Source organism: Empidonax traillii, unplaced genomic scaffold, assembly GCF_003031625.1.
Source record: "Empidonax traillii isolate 1590-97213 ecotype Southwest subspecies unplaced genomic scaffold, ASM303162v1 scaffold876:size463933, whole genome shotgun sequence".
Taxonomy (NCBI): domain Eukaryota; kingdom Metazoa; phylum Chordata; class Aves; order Passeriformes; family Tyrannidae; genus Empidonax; species Empidonax traillii.
The window spans coordinates 439,179-458,863 of NW_020956069.1; the positions used below are offsets into that span (position 1 = coordinate 439,179).

The following is a 19,685-nucleotide window of genomic DNA, read 5'->3' on the forward strand; positions in this document are numbered from 1 at the left end:
GGCAGAGGCTTAATCTCCTAATTAAGCTCCGCTTCTCAGTGGGTGATCAGGGCTTCGCAGTTTATTAAAGCCTTTCCTCTTTTGATAATCTTTTCCTCTGCTTCCATTCCTTTTGGAGGAGGATTCTATCTAAAGCTCCCTCCAGCTGCCCAGGCTCTGACAAAACAAATTACCCCAGCCATTTTTATACTGATTGGGAATTTTTTCCACCCCCACACCTCCTTTCTGAAGTAAAAACCCAATAGATATTTATATTTATTCACACGGAATGTACTTCCCGGTCCCCGAAAACCCTAATGAGTTTTCACGCAGCTTCCAAGGCTCTCACTCTTATTTATTTAATTCCTTTATTGATTGGGAACATTCTAAAAAAACCTTTGTTTGCAGTCTGCATCTGCTTTGGGGCTTCGGGGCTGACTAACAAACACCCAAAATAGGAGGTGGGAGTAATGACAGGGAAGCCATTCCACACACGGACACGTTACGTCCCGTCTGGCTCCATCCATGAGATAAGTGTTATTTAAAATCCACCAGCCAAGTGCAGATTTTATTGCAGCACAACCTCCCAACTGCAAAAGAAAAAAAACCAAAAAAACAACCACCCCTCCTCAACCCTCAGTCAAAATAAGCTCTCTCTATTGTTAGGCCAGCCCAACGTGTTGCTGAGCATTCCTCCCTCCTCGGTGCAGTTCATTCCCGGGATTTTGAGCTCCTGGAGGAGGGGAGGGGGATCCCCCCAGGGTTAACTCATAGGGAAGTGATGCTGGGTCCAGGCTCCTTCAGGACCAGGCTGGGCTCTGACCCCACACCTGCAAACACGGCGTATTTCCAGGATTTCATGCAAGTCAAAGGATGCTCCTGCTCCAGGATAGCTCATCTCCAGAGAGTGGGAATAACCCCAGTTCCAGCACAGCCTGGCCTGACGTGGCTCTGGGGAACGGGATGTGCTCCTGTGGCCTCCTCCCTCCCAGAGATGCCCTCTTGGGCTGCCCAGAGCCCGGACACACCTGATTTTGGGAAGCAGGACACATCCATCCACTCTCCATCCCAGAGTGGGATCTGCAGGAAGCGCCTCTTCCCCAAAACCCTCAGTTTGGTACCACTGAGAGGATTTCAAATTAAAACTCCCAAATCAAAATGCTTGGCCTTCATTACCCCATGGAGGGAGGTGCCCTGGAGCAGACAGGAGCTCTTCACTCCAAAAGTTGGGCTCAGCCTCTTTCATTCCCTGTCACCATGACCTAACAGTGATCCCAGATGGAACCATCGCTCCCAGTCCCACACGTTGGTCTGGAAGATCTGTCGGCATTTCCCACAATCCTGGAATGGTTTGGGTTGGAAGGGAACTTAAAGCCCATCCAGTTCCACCCCCTGCCATGGGCAGGGACACCTCCCACCAGCCCAGGTTGCTCCAAGCCCCGTCCAACATGACCTTGGACACTTCCAGGGATCCAGGGGCAGCCACAGCTTCTCTGGGCACCCTGTGCCAGGGCCTGCCCACCCTCCCAGGGACGGATTTATTCCAAGATCTAATCACTAATTCCATGATCAGTATGCCCAGGGGGCTTTCAGGAATGGTCCCAGCCCTGAGATGCTCCTGCCATGCTGAAATTCCCCCAAACCAGGTTCCAAAGGAACCTGTTCCCTCCACCACGAGCAGGGGAGTTAATCAGGCCAATAACCAGTGCTAAATTAGGAGCGAATTAGTGCAAAATAATCGTTAAGCCCTCCAAGTTCCCAAACTCCGGCGGCCCTTTTCCCATCCTTTGATGTGACCGGGTTTTAATAAGCCCTGGAGAAGTTCCAGGACCACAGGGGACGCGTGAGAAATGGTGCATATAAATATATCCCCTGCATGTGTCCGGGGAATGGACACCCCGGGGTTGTGTGGCACATCCCGGGGGATGCAGCAGCCCCCCCTGTCCCAGGATCCTATTTTCACACTCGTAGCACAGCTGACCTTTGGCTGGGGCTGCCAGCTGCTTATAATTTTGACAGATGCAAGCACATTTCTGGGAAGCCATATCCCGTCGGTGGCTAAAGATCAACAGGCTCTGCTCAGGCGTTAGGAAGATTGATTGGCTCAGGAGAATCCCATTTACAGCCCCAACTGAGAATAGGTTTACCACGGAGAGGCGTTAATGACTTTGATATCAGCGATCTAAATATGTCAACCTGCGACTCGTGTTGGTATTAAGGCACACTATATTTATACAAAACAGCCATTAGCAGAATGCTAATTAATGTGATTCACTTTCCAAGTAAATCTCAGCCCTTCCAAGTGGTGTAATGCAAGACTTTAATCTGCCTGGAACTGCTACTGCGCCCGCTCATTCCTCGGGATTAGCCCGATTTATTTTTGCTGATGTTTCCCATGCCCCCCCCCCCCCCCTCCCCAGGGCTGGGTTGTTGTACCAAGGCTGGTGCTCCTTTGGGTGCTTCCCAAAGGCTCCTGAGAGACAACTCAATCTGCACAGTCCCGGTCCCACCACCTGCCTGAGCAGGGACAGGAACCAGCACAGGTGCACGAAGCACAGATCCCAGGGTTTGGGTGGGAGGGACTTTAAAAAGCTCATCCCATCCCACCCCCTACCATGGGCAGGGACACCTTTCACCAGCCCAGGTTGCTCCAAGCCTCATCCAGCCTGGCCTTGGACACTTCCAGGGATCCAGGGGCAGCCACAGCTTCTCTGGGCAACCTGTGCCAGGGCCTGCCCATCCTCACAGCCAGGAATTCCTTCCCAATCTCCCATCTAACCGTGGAAGCCATTCCCTGTGTCCTGTCCCTCAATGCCTTGTCCCCAGTCCCTCTCCAGCTCTCCTGGAGCCCCTTTAGGTACCAGAAGGTGCTCTGGGGACCTCCCCTGAAATGGGATGAGGTGGGAATGCCAGCACTGTTCTGCATTTGCAGGAGGTCATTAATGCTCTGGGATTTTCTCCTGCACACAAATGGGCTGATCCTGGGATAGATGGAACCCTGGAGAAGGTGAGGAGTAGACTGGCTGCTCCATCACACTGCGGGGTGGGAGCAGCATCTCCATCAGCCTGCAGAAAGCCTTGGAGCTTCCACGGGCTCTCCAAGCCAGCCCTGGCTGCCCAGCGGGCCCTGGCAGGATGTGACAGTCTCTCACTGAGGACGTGTCACCCCTGTGGTGACAGGTCCAGGTTGGGAACAGCATGGCTGGCGATGGAAGCTGCACCTCGGCAGGGTGTAATGAAATGAGGGAGTGAAGGAGGGAAGGAGTTTTATCCCAACTGCCCAGGCTCCAGGAGCATCTGGATCAGTCTGGACCGATCCCTACCAGCAGAGCACGGCACTCACATCACCCTGGCCATGAGCTGTCCCCATGCTGGTCTCAGGCACCAAAGCCCCAATCTACGGATCATACCCAGCTGTGCTGCCCAAAGCTTGCCAGGGGGAGGAGGCTGGCAGTCCTGGCCTGAAAGGTGCCACGAGGAGAGCCAAATGAAGCCAATCTCAGTTGCCACCGGCTGCCTCTTGGCTGTGCCCTTCAGCAGGCAGAGCTGCAGAGCCAAGGCACAGCCCTGCCCTGTTCCTCGGCCAGGCATCGGGAAGCTGCTGCCACCGGCAAGATTAATGGAGCAGAGGCACAAAAATAGGAAAGACAATGAGAAGCAAGTAAACACAGAGCTGGTAAAATGCTCTGCTGCTCCCCAAACACCCCGGCCACTGGAGCCCCTCCCCTCGCACTGACAGGCTGTGACACCAATCCCATTAACAGCCCATTAGGAGACATGCAAGATATTTTTTCTCCTTATAAAATGTGAACAAGTGCCTTGGGAGAGGCTGGAAGGGTTTATCCGGGAGCAAAACAAAGCTGCCTCTCTCCACAAGCTGCTCTGACTGGGAAATGATGGTGAAACTGGATGAATTTGCTTCCAAAGCCTTTGCAGTGTTGCTCCTTTGTCCTGAATTTGGTGATGGTTTTTTACATTGTGCTCATGGAAGATGCTGTGGGATGGCAAGAACCCCCCCTTGTCAGATCAGTGCATCAGTTGTTCTGCTGAAATCTCAATGGGCAGGGACACCTTCCACCAGCCCAGGGTGCTCCAGCTCCTGTCCAGCCTGGCCTTGGACACTCCCAGGGATCCAGGGGCAGCCACAGCTTCTCTGGGCAACCTGTGCCAGGGCCTGCCCACCCTCACAGCCAGGAATTCCTTCCCAGTCTCCCATCTAACCCTGCCCTCTGGCAGTGGGAAGCCATTCCCTGTGTCCTGTCCCTCCAGGTCCTCTCCCAAGTCCCTCTCCAGAGACATCCCTTCTGGAAACAATCAGCAAAATAAAAACCTGCTTTTTTTCCTACTGAGCCAGAAAAGCCCGGAAAGTGCTGAGGCCCTTTAACAACAAAGGAGCGTTGGGGCAGCTCCAGCACTTCCCTTCATGGCCAAAAAATCTTTTTCTACCAAAAAAAAAAAAAAAAAAAAAAGACGAAAAAAGCGCAGTGTGTGTGTCCGAGGCCACAGGCGAGGGGCTGGGCAGCTGCTCCCGGGCTCGGGACAGGGCAGGATTCCAGGGATGCAGCAGGGAGGGATTAAGGCGGTGGCTGAGCTGCGGGTGAGGGGCTCTGACAGCTCCGGGGTGGCAGCCCGGGAGGTTCGTGCTTGGATGACGCGCTGGGGGAAGATGCGGCTGCTGCCGGGGCAGAGCCTTTGGCTGACACCCAGCACGCCCCGGCCCTGCCAAGAGTGAACATTTTGGCTCATTACGCCGCATTTTCACCCAAGGCGGTGCCAAGTAACACCTCTGAGACGGGAAACTCGCAGCCTGTGCGGGCTGGGGGGGCCCGGCCCGGCCCGGGGGGTCACTGGGTGACACCAGCTGGGTCGGTGACATTTGTCATCGCTGCCACTGCCCACGGGGGTGCTGCCAGTGCAGGCGCTTCCCACCAGAGCTGTCCCCCTCCTGCCTCTGCTGGGAGCATGACCCAGCCCAAAACCCTCTGGGACGGGCGCTCGGGGTAAGTGGAAAATCCCCTGGGGGGGATCAGTGGTGCAGGATCCTCGTGGGATCCCGGGATGGGATGCTGGGAGGGAGGCAGGCTGTGCACCTGGAGGAGGGGAGCCTCCTGCTCCAGCCTGGATGCCGTGGGCAGTGGGAATCACAGAATCAATTAGGTTGGAAATTCTAATTGGTCAATTGGAAAAGACCTCTGAGGTCATTGAGTCCAACCTTTGACTGACAGAAGGAAAAGGCTCTGGCAGAGCAGCCTCAAGCAGCATCAAGCACCCACCTTCCTGAGAAAGGGACCCCTTTATTCTCCTCTCCAGAGGAATCTCTCCAGCATTTTCCCATTCTGCAGCTCTTCTGATTCTCGGGATCCCCCCGTCAGTCCCTCCCGCAGCCCAGGCTTGAGGCAGCACCCTCAGGGACCCCCAGATCGCTGTTATCACCTCCCTCCCCAGCAGCACATCCCCAGCAGCCCAGCCCGGCCTCCAGCGCATTCCAGCCGGCAGGCTCGGCCGTGAACCTTGCGGGGGCTGTGGGAGCTCTCCGTGACCCCGATGTGTGTCGGCTCCCCCCCTTCCCCCGGCGCGGCCACCGCGGCTGCCGGCCCCGCTGACAGCCTGGGCGGGGAGAACATCTGGCTCTGCTCGGGGCTCAGCCACGGGGAGGGGAAGGCGGATCCACAACACGCGATTCCCAGCCCAGCTGCGCTCCGGAAAATCCCAGGAGCGGAGCGTTCCGGTGACAGCACAGCCCGGGAAGAGCGGCCGGAGCACCGTGTGGGGCACAGGGGGAGCAGGGGCTGCGGGGACGGGGATCGGGAGCAGAATCCTGCACTCCCAGCGCCTCTGTGCCTGGGCTTGTAGCCTTTTTCCACAGCTCAGGGAAGCTTCTCCCCAGCCCTGGGCTGGTGAGGAGGGCGGTGGGTTCATCGGGATGTGCCCGAGGAGAAGCATCAGCAAAGATTCCCCCCTTTAGGAGAGAGACCCCCAGGGCAGCTCCGCGGGTTTGCCTGGCTCTGCCCTTCCCGGGATTCTCGGCACAGCTTCACACCCGGGGCAAAGGGGTTGCAGAAAGTTGACGTCTGGGATACGTCTCTGAGATAAAAATATTTTCAAGTGGGGCAACGTGGAGGGGTGGATGGATCACAGGCCACGAGGAACTCACCAGAAAAGACCTTTTCCAAGGGAAACCATCCTAAAATTCAGCAAATTGGGAGAAACATGGACATGATTCCAGAGGAGGCCACGGAGATACTCCAAGGGCTGGAGCCCTCTGCTCTGGAGCCAGGCTGGGAGAGCTGGGGGGGTTCCCCTACAGAAGAGAAGGATCCAGGGAGACCTGAGAGCCCCTTGCAGGGCCTAAAGGGGCTCCAGGAGAGCTGGAGAGGGACTGGGGACAAGGGATGGAGGGACAGGACACAGGGAATGGCTTCCCACGGCCAGAGGGCAGGGATGGATGGATATTGGGAAGGAATTGCTGGCTGTGAGGGTGGGCAGGCCCTGGCACAGGTTGCCCAGAGAAGGTGTGGCTGCCCCTGGATCCCTGGAAGTGTCCAAGGCCAGGCTGGACGGGGCTTGGAGCCGCCACAAAGCACCCAATGATGCCCATGAGGCACCTCCCCCTCCCCATGCCAGGGATCACCCACATCTCACCCACACCCTGTCCTGAAATCCCCCTGAGCCTGCACCGAATCCAAGAGCAAAGGAAATCACACACGAACACTCATCCCATCCACCTGCACAAATTCCTGGCTCTGAGCTGTCCTGGCACCGGGGCTGCCCCTTCCCACATCCCAAACCACGCGCTGGGGGATGATCGGGCGGATTTGCGACATGTTTGTTGCCTTAATTGTCTCCCTGCTCTGTTTTCTAATCAGAGATGTCTTAACACAAATAATTATAGCCGAGTAACTGATTAATCATTCAAATGAAATTAAAATGGAGTGAGTGATTTAATATATTTAGATAACGCACATGTGCGAGGGGAAAGCAGCGACACTTATCTCCAATTGTCACTCCAAAAGGAGGAGCTCCAATTATGGATGTGGGGAGAAAACAGAGGTGTAAAGTTCAGAATCCAAATTATTGTGTAAACTGTTGACACGTTCTGAACACTGTTATTTAAATGCCATTAAGTAGATATTTAAATGAGAATGAGTAATTGCATCAATAATTCATTTGCAGCTTAAATAGAAACTTCCATGCAACGTTTGCTGTGGGAACAGGACAGCTTGGCTTTGATGCTTTGGAATACTGGGATGGAGGAAGAGTCTCTAAAACACATTTAAAAGCAGCCCCAAGGCTGAGGTCTGACCCCAAACCAGCTGGGAGGTAAAGAAAAATACAAGAATTCCCCTTTCTTGTCTCCCCATTGAGGATGTGAGGCTGCAGAGGTGGCCTGGTGTGTTGAGACCTGCAGGTCTCCATACCTGGGAATCCATTGCCCAACAGGGACGTGTGATTGGAACGGGCAGACGATGTTTGCCCAATTATTTCATAATAAGGGGAGCCCCTCCCCTGCCCCCGGACAGCAAACACCACGTGGTGGCTCTGGAATTGAGGGTGAGTTGGGTTTGCTGCCTGTACAGGCAGGGCCCAGCCCCTGCCTGCGATTTTGGCTCTTCAGAGTGAGCCCTCTTTGCTCCCCACTGTGGGGTTTGTGTCTCACTGGGCTGTGCTGGCACAGACTGGTGGAGTCCTGCAGTGGGGTGGGAGGGACCTTAAAGTCACCCAGTTCCACCCCCTGCCATCTCTCCCAGCCTGGCCTTGGACACTTCCAGGGATCCAGGGGCAGCCACAGCTTCTCTGGGCAACCTGTGCCAGGGCCTGCCCACCCTCCCAGCCAGGAATGAACCCAGGATGTGATTGCTCAAGACACTCAACACCTTCCTCTCCACGAGGAGCTGGGATTTGGGAGGTGGAGGGATGTGGTGGAGATGGCTCAGCTTGATCCCAGATCCTGGGGAGGCCCCAAGAACACCAACCCCCCTCTTGTCCCCAGCACAAGGTGTATATATATATATATATATATAAATATATATTACTTAGCGCTGCTGCGTTAAAAATATGATTGTCAGCCTCTGTAATTTTCCAGTGACAGCTCGAAAAGAAACAGCTGAGCCACAGAGCTCCAAGCTCCACATGCCATCTATTTCTCCTGTCAGCTCCAGAGAGATCTTAATTATAATGGCTTTTGGTGCTCATTCCTTCCTAATGCTGTAACAGGGAGATGATTGCAGCCGTAAATGAGCGATCAGTCTATTCCCTGCTGGGAAGTAAAACTGGTTGTCAGGCTGGGGAGGGCCAGCCCTGCCAGAAACGGCTCCCCAGCTCCGGCTCCCGTTGCAGGCTGGAGATAAAATTGAATTTGGCTCAGTCAGAGCTGCGAGTTACAGGGCACAAGGTGGTAATTGGCCCAGGAATGGAGGGGAGAGAGAGAGAGAGGTTGCAGTGGTTGCAGCCCTGGAGGTGTCCAAGGAAGGCACTCAGTGCCCTGGGCTGGGGACAAGGTGGGGATGGGGCACAGGGGGGGTCCATGGGCTGGGAGGGCTTTTCCAACCTCAGTGTTTTTGGCATTCTGTAAATGACTGTATATTCCTGGAAAATATGGCCAGAGGCAGGGATAACTCACATGTGTTTTATGCACTCACAGGCAAACCCAGTGGTTATTAAGGACACTTTTAAACCTGAAGGTCACTTCCCAAAGATCTTCCCTTTTCCCTCTCTGCCATCTCCCTGGACAACTTGGCATCACTCCCAACTCCACCATGAGGCATCCAGCACCCATTTTTCAGCCCACCCCAGGCTCCCATTTTGCCTTCTTTTCCTAATTTTAATTAGCAGGAATTAAAGCTCCTTAAACCAGCACAGTCCTATTTTATTGATAGTATTACAAGAGGAACCAGCTTGGAGGAGTGGGGAAAAAAATACATTTTTATATTAAAATATATCCAATCAGCCAAACCCGGTTTTGTTTAAATAATTCTGAAGGTTTATAAGTCTCTTAACCTGCTGGTCAGCTCCAAATTAACCCCCTCACCCATCCCCATCAGATAAATTCGTATTTTTCCTTCTCTCTTCAACAGTGCGTTCTGGGAGACCACTATTTACTGAATCTTACCCAGGCCTCCCAGAAACCCCAAACACTCTGGATTTAAAGGGGAAAATGGGTGCAGGGAGTGGGGCTTTGCTCCATTTCCCCCTGGGTTTGGAAGGTGCCCACACCACACTCCTCCCCTCAGCTGACACAGTGCCAGGGCTGCTCCCTGCACGGCCAGGCTGCCACCTAAGCAAGAAAATGATTTGCAAAGTCTTCAAAGGCTTATAAAAGTGATTGATAAGCTCATCTGCCAGGCCCTTCCTGCCTCTGAAAGTCTGGCTGGTGATTGCAGCATCTCAAAAAAAAAAAGAAAAAAATAAAAAAAAAAAAAAGAGAGAGAGAGAGAAAATCAAAGTGTTCAAGTATTTTCAGGGCTCTTTTTGCAGCGGGCAAAGCCTGAACAGCCTCCCCAGGCAGGCAGAGCCCCCCAAATTAACCAAAATTAACCCTCCCCTTCGTCCCCATCCCCACCATCTCCAGCTGGACGGGTCCCCTCCCGCTCCCCCAGCCCGCAGGGATTGGGTTTGGAAGCCGTCCCTGTTCCCCTTGCTCCGATCCCACATTGCCCAGGTGCCCCCCCTGAGGGACAAGGGGCTGCTTTAGCTCCTTCCCCAGCCGGTCACAGCTGATTGAAGCAATTTTCCAGCTGAAAAGGAAACTGTGAAGGCCTCTCACGGGTCATGGGCCGCTGCTATTTCTGCTTCAGGGCTGCCACAGATTTATATATTGTTTAAAAAGGGAGAAATAAAAAAAAAATAAATAAATTAAAACAAAAAAAAAAAAGAGCAAGGCAAAGCTGTGTGTGTGCCCTCTGAAGTTCCAAAGTCAGGAGATCGCTGACTCAAGTGCTGTGAGTCCCCAAAGAGCCTCTGCTTGGGCAGGCTCTGCCTCCCCCCCTCCCCCAACCAACAGACCCATCCCTGTTCAAAGTGCAAGGACAGGGAATTGTGGAGGGAAGAGTTATGCTCACACTCAGCAAGGGAACAGCCACCAGAGATACATAAAGAGCACGCACAGAGCTCCTGTGCCCGACCCCGCTGACTTTGTTGGGTTGGGGGGGAAAGTATATGGGAAATGTATGGGAAATATGGAGAAAATACAGAGAAAATATAGAGAAAATACAGAGAAAATATCGAAAAATATATAGAACATATAGAAAAATATATAGGACATATATAGAAAATACATAGAAAAATATATTAAAAATATATAAGAATATATAGAACATATATAGAAAATATATAGAAAATATATGCAAATATATAGAACACATATAGAAAATATATAGAAAAATATATAAAAAATATTAAAATATATGGAACATATACAGAAAATATAGAGGAAAATATAGGGAAAATATAGAGAAAATAGATGGAAAATATACAGAAAATATAGAGAAAACAAAGTCTACAGAAATATACAGAACATATATAGAAAATATAGAGAGAATATGCAGAAAATATACAGAAATATACAGAACATATATAGTAAAAATATAGAGAAAATATGTAGAAAATATACAGAAATATACAGCAAATATATAGAAAATATCTAACAAACGTGGTCTGGAGGGGTGGCAGCTTCCAAGGTGCCCTGGCCAGGGTGCCACAGGCTCCACAGGGAATATGACAGGAGGGCTCTGGCCAGGACATGAGGACACTCTGAGGAGGAATCCTGTCCCCTGAGGGCTGTGACAGCAGGAATAGCCCTGTCCCTGGAGCACTCCTGTCCCTGGAGCACTCCTGTCCCTGGAGCACTCCTGTCCCTGGAGCACTCCTGTCCCTGCAGCCCAGAGGGGAAGGGACAGGCATGGCAAGTGCCACCCACGCTGTGTCACCTCCCTGGCTCTGCTGTCACCCTGGAACACGTTTTACTCTCCAAAATCCCTTCATGCAGCCCCAGGCAGGTTTTGTCCTGAGCCCCCCAGACCCCCAGCAGGTACTGGAGGGCACAGCTCACGGGCAGCACAGAGGTGAGAAAATATCCCATTTTTCCATGGGATGGCACCTCAGAGACTCGTGGAATGGTCTGGGTGGGAAGGGAAAAGTCCATCTCATCCCACCCCTGCCAGGGACACCTCCCACTAGCCCAGGTTGCTCCAAGTTTCATCCAAACTGCCCTTGGACACTGCCAGGGATGGGGCATCAAAGCTGCTCCACTGCCACATTTCCAGCAGCTCTGGGATGCTCCCAGCAATGCCTGGGGCTTTGCTGCACAAAAAGACCATTCTGATCCCCGCTTTCCCTTTTTTTTCTTGGCCCTCCAGTATTTTGTGGATCCTCACTGGTTTCCTCATCTTCCCATCGTTCACCCAAGCGGCCGTGGCTGTGCTTGGCATCACCTCAAGGTCAGTAAATCAAGGCCCTGAATTAAACGCAGCAATTTACCAGCTCACAGCCCAGTTCCTGAGGAGCTCACGCATCATTTGAGCGGGATTTTCATCTCCCTCACTTGGAAGAGGAACAGACGCGACTTTAGCAGAACAAAATGCACTTTTTTGGCAGCTCACAAAAACCGCTTCTGCTCCGTCACAGGCACGTCCCTGCCTCTCCATCTCCCACCTGGGGGTATCCAATCCATCCCGGGGAAAGAGGTGGAAATTCTTCCCTGGGAGGGTGGGCAGGCCCTGGCACAGGGTGCCCAGAGAAGCTGTGGCTGCCCCTGGATCCCTGGAAGTGTCCAAGGGACAGGTTGGACGGGGCTTGGAGCAACCTGGGCTGGTGGGAGGTGTCCCTGCCCATGGCAGGGGGTGGAACAGGCTGATTTTTAAGTTCCCTTCCAGCCCAAACCATCCTGGAATTCCATGAACCTGCCCAGCACCTCACCTTCCAGCAGAACTCCTGTTGCTCCTGGATCTGCAGATGCCAAATCCTGGTCGGCCTCACCGGCCGCAACCACAAAACATCCTAAAAAAAAACTTTAAAAAAAGCCACAGAAAATTTACAACTTGCCTGAAAACCCCAACTGGGATCTTTAGGAAAACAAACAAACAAACAAACAAAACCCTTTTTTCTTTAAAAAGATAGCTTTAATATTTATTTTTATTATTATTATTGTTATTATTATTATTATTATTTTCCTGAGATCTGGAGCCTGTCCCAACCCCCCCCCCCCGAGGGCTGGCTCAGCCCCTTCGAGCAGCCCCAAATTCCCCTCCCCAGCAGCGTTTCAAAGCAGAGATCTGAGCAACAACCCAAACACGACACATGCAACCACTCAGAAGGCAATTAATAGCGGCGGAAGGGCCCTTGTTGGAGGCAGCAGAAGGAACGAGGTTACATTTCCGGAATAATGGCTGAAATTTGCCATTGTGTGTCATCAGGAATCACTTAGAGCAGTTTTGATCTCTGTTCTTGCTGTCAGGGCTCTAATGAATTAACAGATGACAGACTGGCGTAATGAGGCTCTGCTTTAAAGACGAGGCGACGTTGTTTTCTTGCTGTACTACTCGGATAATTTGGGATGTTTAAAAATAATTATGGCAGATGATTAATACCTTGCACGTTCTCAGACGTCTCTCACACGCAGCACAGGGCCCAGCCTGCCTTGGGAGGCGGTTTAGGGACCTGTAGAGCCCAAAATTCATCATTATATCCCCCAAAAAACCCTCATTGCACGCAGAGCCACCTTCATGGCGCCCCAAAATGGCATCATTAAACACACCCACATCATTACACCCACAAAAGGTCACTGTACCCCAAAAAAGTCATTACAGCCCCAACAAATTATTATACTCTAAATAATCATTACACTCTAAAACACATGGATACACTAAAAAAAAATCATTAGACTCCAAAAAAATCAGCCTTACACCCCAAAACATCATTATGACACCCTAAAAAGCATCATTACACCCAAACCCCATCATTACAAGCCAAAATGACATCATTACACCCTAAACCCCATCATTATACCCTAAACCTCATCATTATATCCACAAAAACATCATTACACCCTAAAAAAATCATCATTATACCCTAAAACCCCCATCGCTACACCCCGAATTATTACACTCAAAAATCCCCATTAGATCCCAAAAAATCACCAATACACTCCCAAAAAGCATCCCTGTAGCCTAAAAATCATCATTACACTCTAAACAACACCATTAGACCCCAAGAAAATGATCATTAAACCACCCCCCCCCCCCCCCCCCAAAAAAAATCATCATTATACCCCAGGAAAATATGGTTACACCACAAAAGGCATCATCCCACCCCAAAAATATCATTCCACCCCAAAAACATTACTCCACCCTAAAAACATCATTCCACCCCAAAAACATCATTCCACCCCAAACACTGCAATCCAGGCTTGGGAAGAGATACATCACCCCAATCCCTGTCCAGCGCTCCCAGGGGGGTGATGTTTCCACCCCAAACCTCTCAGGCCCTTCGGGACGAGTCCTGTGGGGTTCAAGGCACCCAATCCAGGGTAAATTCCAAGGGAAAAGGCCCTTCCTGGCCAGGCCCTCCCCGCCCTGGTTCGGGGGGCTGCGGGATCCCGTCCCCGTGCCGTGCAGAGGGACCACAAAGGCACATTCTCCCCGATGTTAAGTAAACAAACTTTTGCAAACTGCCTTTTATTGATTCCATACGGCCATCTGGTTCCAGGGAAAAGGCTCCCCTCCCCTCTTCCTCCCTCCCCCTCCTCCCTTTCCCCCTTCCCTGTGAAAATATCCCAAGGTTAGGGGCTGGCAGGGGCTCAGCGTGGCTGAAAACCACCTCGTTTCCTCTGCGGTTCCCAACACAGGAAAGCGCTGAACTCGCCGAGAAATGTTGGAGGCTTAGTCGGTTCCCCCATCTGGTAGCCAGGCTGTGCTGCGAAAATTAAAGATATACATATGCAAATATCCCCAGCCCGCTTCCAAGATCTGAGGAATTTTTATGATGTAACCACAAAAAGGGGTTATTTAATGTTGACAATATGGAGCAGAGCAAAGCGCTCTCTGGCTGCATATGGTAATGGAACTTATGAAAATGAAGCCGCCGTGCCCTGGTGGAGTAATGAGAAGCAGATTTCACCTTGAAGATTGTTTGAGCTGTTTAGCTTGTAATGACTTGGGGGTGGGGGAAGAAACCACCAAAGAAACCCAAAAAACATCGGTGTGAAAGTACAACTCGAAGGGCCTCGGCCCTGAGCCAGGGCTGTGGCACTGACACACCAGGGACGTGCCTGTTCCTGTGTCACCTGCTCCAGGTGACCCTGCCAGGGCAGGGGGTTGGCCTGGGTGATGTCCAGAGGGTCCTTCCAATCCCAGCTGTTGTGGGATCCTGGGACTGCTCCTCCCCTGTCTGTGCCCCCCCAGCAATCAGGTGCCACTCAGCAGGGAGACCCCAGCCCAGGGGACACGAGGGGACCCCAGACTCTGCACGGTGGGCACACACCACTCAGACACTGCTGCCCCCTGAACTGGGGAGGGATGGCAGTGCCACATCCCCAGACCACCGTCCCACCTTCATCCAGGGACGTGGGGGGAATGTGGGGGGCGACCTCAACATCCTGATCCAACAGCATCAGCTGCACAAACCCCATGAGCTCCCCAGTTAATCAGAAACACCACCCAAGCCTCGGAGACGACTCCTGCATTCCCAAAGCCACTTTTCACCCAGCAGTGACTTATTGCTGCTGCTCAAATTAATGACGTTCTGCCCCTGTAACGAGCACCTTTGTATATTATGTGAGCGCTTTGCCTGTCATCGACAGCCTCAGAGAAAGATGTTTGAATTAACAAAATATTACTGTGATCTTCTCCCTGACAGGATGGAAGCAATAATATTTAGTGAGTAACTGAGTTCCCATCAATAATTCAGGAGGCTGCAAAAATCTCGATCATCCAGCTGACTCCGAGAACAAAACAGTGGAGCTTTGTGCATCCTGCGCTGAGATAAAACCACCAGCACGAGAGAGAAGGTTAAAATGACAGGGGGGAAAAGCTAATTAAAAAGGCAGCCCACCTGCAGGAAGGAGGGCTGGGAAACTGCTCTTTAAAGCAGGAGAAGCCACAGGTTCCCCAGTGTCCCTGTTTCCCGGGTGGGATCAGAGCCCAGCCATGGCAGGGAGCTGCTCCCCCAGCTCCCAGGGTGGGCAGGCCCTGGCACAGGTTGCCCAGAGAAGCTGTGGCTGCCCCTGGATCCCTGGAAGTGTCCAAGGCCAGGTTGGATTGAACTTGGAGCAACCTGGACTGGTGGAAGTTGTCCCTGCCCATGGCAGGGGGTGGGATGGGATGAGATTTAAAGCTCCACAGGCACCACCAGACAGGTTAATTGTTGTTGTTGCTGTTGTCATTAACAGCCTGGGCTTCTCCTGGGAGCCTCCACTCATTGAGGCAAATAATTTGACACGATGCATTTTTGAGCATCGCTGTTGGAAGCTACAGATATTCCCAGCTCAGGGCTGGGGGTGTGCAGGGGCTCCCACGGAGAAGGAGCTGCTGGGGAGCCTGGAGGAGGGAAATTGGGAAGAAACAGGAAAGCAAAGAAACCTCAGCTTCTCTGGCAGGGCCAGAACTATTAAAGGAGCGTTTTAGGCCCCTGTGACACACAAATGCATCAAAGGGGGAAAGCAGATGAGAAGAGATGCATTTGCCCGGGAGAAATCCGGGCTCTGATCCGCAGGAAAGGTTCCGTGAGGACTGCAATGCCCTCAGGCAGCAGAGTGTTTTGTCTGAGACGTGTATTTGCAGAGGGCATTTTAGGGAGCAGCTTTTCCAGAGGGGAAAAAAAAATCCCTCCCCACTCACTGGAATGCAGAGACAACCCCCCTGGACCCACAGTGATGGAAACGTGAATCCTTTAGGCTGCAGACCTGCTGATAGTCCCTGATGGGCTGGGGGCACCTTCCAGGGCCTGGAGGAGCTCCAGGAGAGCTGGAGAGGGGCTTGGGACAAGTCATGGAGGGACAGGACACAGGGAATGGCTTCCCACTGCCAGAGGGCAGGGAGAGATGGGAGATTGGGAAGGAATTCCTGGCTGTGAGGGTGGGCAGGCCCTGGCACAGGTTGGGCAGAGAAGCTGTGGCTGCCCCTGGATCCCTGGGAGTGTCCAAGGCCAGGTTGGATTGAACTTTGAGCAACCTGGGCTGGTGGAAGGTGTCCCTGCCAAACCATTCCAGGATTTTAGGATTCCAAGAATATGGGCTTGCACCGGGATGCGCCGGCAGGGGGCGCCCGAGAGCGCCGAGCCGAACCCGGCCGAGCGGAGCCGAACTGAGCCGAGCCCGGCCTGTGATGGAGGGATGGAGGGATGAAGGGATGGAAGGATGGAGGGATGGAGGGAGGGAGGGATGGAAGGATGGAAGGATGGAGGGATGGAGGGATGGAAGGATGGAGGGATGGAAGGATGGAGGGATGGAAGGATGGAGGGATGGAAGGATGGAGGGATGGAGGGATGGAAGGATGGAGGGATGGAGGGATGGAAGGATGGAGGGATGGAGGGATGGAAGGATGGAAGGATGGAGGGATGGAGGGATAGAAGGATGGAGGGATGGAGCATCAGGGGGGATGGAGTGGAGCTAGAGGAAGATCTGGCTGCGCTTCTCACCCCCAGCGTTTATTCCCACACTAAATCCATGTATGACCTCGGGTGGACTTGGTTGGTGCCCATTCCTGACCTCACTCCTGACCGTGGCAATGCCAGTGCCCAAATCCCACAGAGAGCACAGAGCAATGCAGGGGTGCCCCACAACACCCCCATGGACCAAACTGGGGGGGGAGCAAAGGGTTCCTGGGGCTCCCACAGCCCCGTCCCTGTGCCCGGAGCTCTCCCGGCCCCGGAGCCGCCGCCGCGGCGGCTTCATTTTTAATATTTAATGACATAAAAGGTTGGAATTGCTTTTAAGCCTTAAATTGCCTTGGCCCTTTTCATCTTAAAAAAAAAAACAAAAAAACACAAAAAAACACACCAACACAAGGAGCAGTTTTTGGAGGCTGGGTGGGTTTTTTTAAGGTTTGTTCTAACGATCCCTGGTTGCCATTACGGTGCAAATCAGGCTCTTTGAAAGGCGGTGGGGATACATTAAATGTTTCATTCCTCAGTCCCCCGTTCCTTTGTTTTTGATCTCCATTCCTATTGATTAAAGACACTGACTGCTCAATTTTGATTAAATCCTAAATCATAACTGGCTCACGAAACGACTGTGAGAGCTGACATTTATGAAGTTCAGTAAACTAGTTGTAAGAACAGGAGTGCGAGATGGAAAAAAATAATAAAATCCCTCTCCAAACAAACATCAGTTGACAGCAAACAGATGGTTTAGAGGCTCTTACTTGTAAACTGGAAAAATTAAGATTTGGCAGGTTCTGGGAAAAAGGGGAAAAAAAAAAAAAAAAAGAAAATAGTTACAAAACATCTTAAAGTTTTCCCCTTCATATCCTGGTGTTGCTCTGGGCATCGGTTCAATATTTTCACAGGCTACTGCACGGAAAAGGCTCTGGATACATGAAAGCAGCTGGCATAAAAGGGCTTAGAAATACTGGTTAAGATTTATGGGAAGCGAGGCTGCCAGCATCCCAAAGATGCAGGATTTAAACCCAGCTCCTCAGCCCGCCAATAAATCACCACAACTTAGCGGCGCAGCTGGAGCTTCGTCTCCAAAGGTGCGAGAGAAGTGGGGAAAACGGGGAGGCTTTTGCAGATTTGTTGACTTACCCTGTGATAATGTTAAGCCAATGTTTTTTGGGCAGAGTGCAGCAGTGTAAAACCAAACCTCTCCCTCACACAGGTGCCCCTGGGAGGGGAGCACAGCCCAGGCTGGCTTTGTGCAGACAGAGCCCCTCCTGCTCAGAGATGTGGGGGGAAAGGGTGAGGAAAAGAGGGGAGGAATGTCCTGAATCCCAGAGGGATGCACCTTGGGGAGTGGTTTGTGCCAAGGCCCTTTGGCAGCGTGGCCTAAGCCTGTGTGGGACTTTGGCCATCCCTGTGTCCCATGGCAGTGTAGGGTTATCCCCACATCCCATGGCAGTGTAGGATCATCTCTGTGTCCCATGGCAGTGTAGGGTCATCCCTGTGTCCCATGACAGTGTAGGGTCATCTCTGTGTCCCATGGCAGTGTAGGGTCATCTCCACATCCCATGGCAGTGTAGGGTCATCCCCATCCCCCATGGCAGTGTAGGGTCATCCCTGTGTCCCATGGCAGTGTAGGGTCATCCCCATACTCCATGGCATTGTGTACCCATCACAGTGTCCCGTGACAGTGCTCAGCCATCCCTGTGCCCCATGGCAGTGCCAGCTGTTTCCTGGCAGGGATGCAGCACTGGCAGACCCCCCCATCCCCCCAGCACCTCCCCTGTGAGCCCCACAGCAGCTCCTGGTTCTCCAGGGTTAACACTGCACCAGGAGTCAGTGGAGCCTTGCCCACAACCTGCATCACTGGCCTGCAAACATCATTCCAGAGGCTGGGAAAGTCCTCTAAGAGTCCAACCATTCCCCAGCACTGCCAAGGCCACCACTGCCCCATGTCCCCAGGTGCCACATCCACACAGCTTTTAATCCCCCCAGGGCTGGGGGTTCCAGCACCTCCCTGGACAGCCTGTTCCAGTGCCTGCCCACCCTTTCCATGAGGACACTTTCCCTCATGACCAACCTAAACATCTCCTGGCACAGCTTGAGGCTGATTCCTCCTGTCACGGGATCCCAGAGGCTGCAGGTGATGCTGGACCCTCCAGACCCTGCTGAGGAGACTGAGGCTGTTAATTCAGGGTGTCCTTGAAATATCCTGTGGGTGTGAGAGGCCAGAGCTGCCCTGGACCTTGGCAGCTCTGGTGTTGGTTCTCTGGGCTCCCTGCAGAGCACAGGGAGCACAGTCACCCCAAATCCATGCTAGGAATCACCCACTGGCACAATTTACCTCTGCCTGCTGAGCCTGGGGACAGGTGCCATTCATCTAAGGGTGTATGACATCTCCTGGGACGTGGGATGCCAGTGTGAAGCTTCTTCCAGAGCAATTGTCACATTTCTACTTCTCTGTGAGAACAAAAGTCCCTGGAGAGCTGGGGCTCTGTTGCCTCCTTCCTTCCCAGGCAAGGCTCGCTGTGGAGAGACACAGAAACGTGTTAGAGAGAGAGCAAAAACACACCAGCAAAAACATTTCTGAACTCACAGCACCACTCTGATCCTCATCTCATCTCTGGGTCAAGCCTTCTTTCAGCAGAACCTGATTTATCATTCCTACCTCTAAATCCCTGGAAAAGAAACCCCCATGTCATGAGAGACACTGAGAACTCTGCTCAACAGAGTGCTAAAAATAACCCCCTGAGGGAGAAATCCTGCTCTGCCCTGGAGGGAACACAAAGATCAGTTAATGGGTCTCTTCCATCTCTGATTCCTGCAATTCTGAAAAAAACCAAAAAAAAAAAACAAAAAGAAGAAGAAGAACAACAACAACAAAACCCAAGGATGAGTCTATTTGTTTTTTGGAATATGCAAAACTCCTCAGGTCTCCAGCCCAGCCCTCCCCGGCAGAAGCACCGACTCCTCCTTGTCCTCCAGCCCTGTAAGTGCCTCTGATTGCTCTGATTTTTCAAGCTTTCCCTGCTGTATTTTTTTTTTCCCTTCCTCCCTGTGCTCCGAGAAATGAAAGCACAGACAAACACTTGGCTGTTTCCAAGGGGCTGTCTCCA

General features: G+C 52.3%; 1 long non-coding RNA gene across 1 annotated transcript; it reads right to left on the reverse strand.

Annotated features, from left to right (window-relative positions):
• Positions 1–17,005: 17,005 nt before the first annotated feature.
• On the reverse strand, positions 17,006–19,404 carry LOC114067185. Its single transcript, XR_003573342.1, has 3 exons — positions 19,238–19,404; positions 18,914–19,095; positions 17,006–17,366 (listed from the first exon to the last, which is right to left on the reverse strand). It is a non-coding gene; the product is annotated as an uncharacterized LOC114067185 (long non-coding RNA).
• Between the last annotated feature and the right edge of the window lie 281 nt (positions 19,405–19,685).